Source organism: Phocoena phocoena, chromosome 12 (assembly GCF_963924675.1).
Source record: "Phocoena phocoena chromosome 12, mPhoPho1.1, whole genome shotgun sequence".
NCBI classification, from domain to species: Eukaryota; Metazoa; Chordata; class Mammalia; order Artiodactyla; family Phocoenidae; genus Phocoena; species Phocoena phocoena.
Window position 1 is genome coordinate 59791976 of NC_089230.1, and position 5671 is coordinate 59797646.

At 37.3% G+C, this 5671-nt stretch overlaps 1 pseudogene; it reads right to left on the minus strand.

The window, feature by feature from the left end:
- Window positions 1-1716: 1716 nt before the first annotated feature.
- Window positions 1717-2610, minus strand: LOC136131934 (peptidyl-prolyl cis-trans isomerase E-like; annotated as a pseudogene).
- Between the last annotated feature and the right edge of the window lie 3061 nt (window positions 2611-5671).

The following is a 5671-nucleotide window of genomic DNA, read 5'->3' on the forward strand; positions in this document are numbered from 1 at the left end:
AAACCTGCGTGCCACAACTACTGAAGTCTACGTGCCTAGAGCCCATGCTCCGCAACAAGAGAAGCCACCATAATGAGAAGCCCCTGCACTGCAACGAAGAGTAGCCCCCGCTCTCCACAACTAGAGAAAGCCCAGGCACAGCAATGAAGACCCAATGCAGCAAAGAAAAAAAAAAAAAAAATTATCCTGTGCTGCCTGTTGTCCAAAATTTGGAAACCATTGTTTCATGTATTTTGTCCAATTTTTAGGTTAGTATTTTGTCCAATTTTTAGGTTAAGATGAAAGGGTAAACCTATTGCCTGTCACTGTATTTTTGGAAATTGAAATCCTGACTTCTATGCCCAGCATTCCATTTGAATCCTGAATAAAATAGTTCCTTCTCTGAATTTCTAACAAAACTAAAACAAAACAACCCAACATATATCCTAAATCCCAATATTTTTTTAAAAAATAAGGTAGTAGCAACAGAAATGCAAAGGAATGAAATACAATGCTGGCATTAGGAGACAGAAGTTCTACTCCTGGGCTTTAACTAGAATAAGGTATTTGGGGGAAACTAATCTGGTTTAAATCCATATTTGATATATTTTAAAGTGAGATTTCACTGTATGATTAAGCATACCAACTGGAAAGTAACACTTTAAGGTGTTCATTTTTCTTGAGAGGATGAGATATTTAGAGACAACACTGCTAAATATTTTCTTAGTTCTGGGTGTTTATATGAGTCAATAAAGTTGATCTATTCCCTCTGTATAAGTGTAACAAATATCAGGCAAACACAAACACATGAGTTTGTATATTGGTAAAACTCCGTACAGCAAAATGGAGTTTTGCAAGTAGGCTTTGTACTATAACCTGCTATAGCCACATCACCAAAATTCAGTATAATGCAGAGATTACAATTCTGGTGTAGGGCTAATGGTTTTAAAGCCCACTGCTATCTCTTACAGCTGTGTAATAATGGGCAAGTTGCTTCTCTGAGCCTGTTTCACTATATACAAAATGGGGACAGTAGCATTATTTGGCGGAGGATTAAATACGATCTTGTATGGAATCTGAACTTTATATAGTATCAGCCATATATTATTGTCAGCTTTCACTCTCTCTCATAAAGTCTCACCAAAGCCATCTTTTTTTTATCTTCTACTCCTGATTTTACAAGATGAGGTCAGAAATTCAAATTATGACAACAGACAACATAAATTTTCTTTCCTTAAGAAGAAATTATATTATTTCTAAAAAATATTGTTTTGAATAGAAAATCAATACTTCATAATGAATCAGCTTCTGCAGTGTTCAGATTATACTTACCTTTTCATATAATATATGTGACAATAACAAAAAGAATTCCCATAAGAACCTTTCTCAATTTCCATAACAGTTACAGAAACACCACTTAATAGGTAAATTTTAGAAAGGAGTAGTATATATTTTCTTTTTTTACAAAAACTATATTTTACCAAGGAAAACGTCTAGGAGTCACATTGGTGGACCCAGGAGAGGCCCTGGCCTGGAAAGGCCATGCACAGCCGTCCACGGTGGGGAGGGCGGCACCCGGGCCCATGGCCACCCTTGGGGAAGAGCCAGAGGAGGCCCAGGCCACGCCTGCAGAGGAGCTGCCCCATGCTGACCCTGAGGAAGGGCCAGGACACAAAGCCCTGCTTGCTGCAAATGGGACACCTTGACTGCTGGTTCCCCGGGCTGACAGCTGCCCTCTCACATGTACTCCCCACAGTCGGAGATGATGACTTTCTGCTTGGATTTCCTGTCCTTGCTGCCCTGGGCCTCAATCGGCCACAAGACGTCCAGGCCGTCCGTGACCTCCCCAAATACCACGTGCTTGCTGTCCAGCCAATCCATCTTGTCACATGTCAGGAAGAACTGGGAACCGTTGGTGTTTGGGCCTGAGTTGGCCATGGAGAGCAGGCCTGGTCCCGTGTGTTTGAGAATAAAGTTTTCATCGTCAAACTTCCTCCCATAGATGGACTTGCCCCAGTGCCCTTGTGGTTGGTGAAATCGCAGCCCTGGCACATGAACTGGGGGATGATATGGTGGAAGCTGCTGCCCTTGAAGCCAAAGCCCTTCTCATGGGTGCACGGGCAGCGGAAATTCTCTGCTGTCATGGGAACGACGCCTGAACCCAGGAGCATCTGGATTCAGCCTGCTGGCTTGTTCTCAGTCTTGATGTCCGTGTACACCTGAGGGTTTGACTGGGCTTTTTTTACAGCGGGCTCTGCCTCCTGGGTTTCCACTTTGGGAGGCTCTGTCCCTTCTTCTTTATTCTCCTCAAGAGTCTTCCCAGAAAACTTCTTCAACCAGCCATCCTCGGACCAAACTGGTCTGGAAGAGCCTTCCTTAATCCTTATGGGTTTTGCCAAATTGACACGAATTGTCCATATAAACAGCTCAGGTTCATTCATGTTGTCTACAGCTGCTGCAGCATCCTCTGTCAACTCAAATGCAACAAAAGCAAATCCTCGGTGCTTTTCTGTTTCCTAATCCAGGGGAATCTGGATATCTGTGCTGTCTCCAAAAGGGATAAAAGCAGCATGAAGAACTTTGTCATCTACCTCCTCTGCAAGTCCGCAACACTCGCTTGGTAGTGGCCATCTTGCTCTCACCAAGGAGTAATATTTTAAAGGAGGTTTTGACAGTTTTGTCAATGTATTTATGTCATCTTCTGTCATGATAGTGGGTCTACAAAGTTATTTTATAATTATTTTATGATAAAACAGCATGCTTATAATCTAGTGTATGCCTTCATTATTTGTAAAATCTTCCCATTATATGTAGGTTTAAAAACAAAAAACTTCTTGTCACTTATTTTTAACTAAGAGACACATTAAATACCAGCTTTCTTGAACATAGGAAAAATGTAAAAATATGGTCTGGGAACACTGAAGAGGATGATAAAAAAAAATTTAGGGGAAATGAGATTTTATTTAGCCTCTTAAAATTTGATCCAAATACAGATCACTATAAATAGCAATTATTTAATTATGTAAGAATAATTATTACATAGGATCTCAAAGTAAATAATTTTGCTCCTACCATAAAATATTATTTGTCTCTAGATTTCAATACTTAGAATCAAAGTCCACAGATCAGCAGGTTAAGAAAACACATGCTGTATATATTTACAGCTATAACTTGCATTACAAGAGAATTAAAAAGAAATGAAGCTATAAAGGAAAGACTTTTATGGATTAATCTCTTCTAAGTGATATATGTGATACAAATGATTAGCATTAACTGATCTTCTTGAAGAATGTACTGGTATAATTCATTATAATGGCTTCGAAGTGCAATTAGTGAACTATAGTGTAAATGACACTGCTGTTCATAGTCCTACCCATAAGAGTAATTATATTTTGAAAACTACTTAGTGAAAAATTGATTGAATGAGTCCTGTGGGCATAGATAATTGAGATAAAAATATGTAAACAAAATGCCTATTAATAGGCTTTATGGCACATTTATATATTTACATGGTTTACTAATGCAAGATTTTATAAATGGAATTTTTAAACTTTTCTTTTTAAGTAGATTTCTAACATAGAAAAACTGGATTTATATATTTCATTTAATAAAGCTAAACTATTTCTCTAAATACAACGTAATCATGTTTTTAACTGGATGAAAAAAGAGAGAATGTCCTATTATAATGACAAAGTAAGCAAGAAATAAAAGATCAAATTTCAAGTCTTAAGAAATAGGATAATCCTATTTATATTTTTATACTCCAAGTAAAAGGAAAATCATAGTAGGTGACACTATATCATAACCAAGAGCCCACAAAATATAAATCAAAATTACTCTATATCTATAGGATATAAAATAATAACTCAAAAATATTTTCATTGTTTATTTAGGTACTACACTATCATATTGGTAAAAATACATGTTATGAATTAATTCTTAATCTAAAGGTTTATTGTTCTAATATCAAAAAGACATATAAATATATATGTACCCTATATTCCATATTTACAAAGGTATAATTTTACATATGTATATGTAGATACACACACACACAGGAGTACTAGACTGTGAGATTATAGGTTTGATTTCTAGCTCATAGAGATTAATGGTTTAAGTTTCAGCTTTATATCTAGGCAGTGGAACAATATACGACAACTGAGGACCTGAGATGACTCTTGTAAAATGAACATATTGCACTGTATGATATCTAAAGTGCCATGAGACAGGACTCTGTGGGTGAAACTTAGAAATTAGCCAGACTTACTCTTATTCATATTCCATATATCTTATTAGTCAGCCCTGAGCTAATTTGATGAGCTGCAGTTTTCTCAGTTGTTAATGGGAATGTGATCATATCTACCCCATGGAATTATTGTGAAGATCATGTGAGACAAATTTGAAATTAACATTGTTCTTGGCCCACAGAAACTATTCAATTTCAGCTATTGTAGTTGTCTGTAAACTCTAGCTTACACTAAATTATGCTGAAGTAACAAAAAAAGCCCAAATTTCAATAACTTAAAACAACAAATGTTTATTTTTGCTCACATTATTTATCATTTGTGGGTTGGCTACAGCTCTGCTCAATATCTTCTTTTTTTTTTTTTTTTTTTTTTTTGCAGTATGTGGGCCTCTCACTGTTGTGGCCTCTGCCACAGCCGAGCACAGGCCAAGCGGCCATGGCTCACGGGCCCAGCCACTCCACGGCATGTGGGATCCTCCCGGACCGGGGCACGAACCCATGTCCCCTGCATCAGCAGGCGGACTCCCAACCACTGCGCCACCAGGGAAGCCCTCAATACCTTCTTCATTGAAGAACCCACATTGAAGGAACAACTGCTAATTTAAACATGTGGTCTCACCTAGAGGGAAAAGAGTAATACACAGCTGCAAAATGGCTCTTAAAGCTTTCGTTAGGAAGGAAATGATTCACATCATTTTCAACACAATACATTGACCAAAGCGAATCTCATGCTAAGCCTGACATCAGTGGGATAGAAAAGTATAATTCTCTAGCAGGGAGGGGCCAGTTGGAAAGGGCAGTAGATAATTTTGAGACTATACAACCTATTATAATGTCCTTCAGTCCTTTTGAATCCAATTACCCCTGCGGCCATCTGCTCTGTAGAAATATGTGTGATGCACCTCTGTTTCCACTCATATATACTTACATACCAATATGCAGTAAATGTACATTTTATGTATATTTACATAAAATGTACACCTTTCTTGTAACCTTAACTCTGAAAATTAAATAGGTTCATATGCCTAAGGACCAAAAACAAGCAGAACTTAAAGACTGATTATCATGACATCATGCATGGATGGCTAACATTTATTTGCTTCGCAACTATTTGGAAATGGGAAAGAACCAACAGGTTTTACAGCAAAATCTTGATTAATAAAATCTAGTTGTTACTCTCAATTAAATATGTGTGTATATATTTATTTGTATGCTACCATTTGTTTATATTTTACTATGCTACCCTGCACGGCTTTGACTTTCAGGAAATATATAAAATGAAGCCAACAACAAGAGATGCTTCTTGCATATCTGAATGTCACATCTTAGTGCTTTTTGTAAGCCAATCAAAGGCCCTTCATCTTGCCTGCACTACTGTTGATATCAAAATGCTTAAATTCTGTGACATTGGTACAAGTTATGGTTTAGAGTATTTTACCACCACAT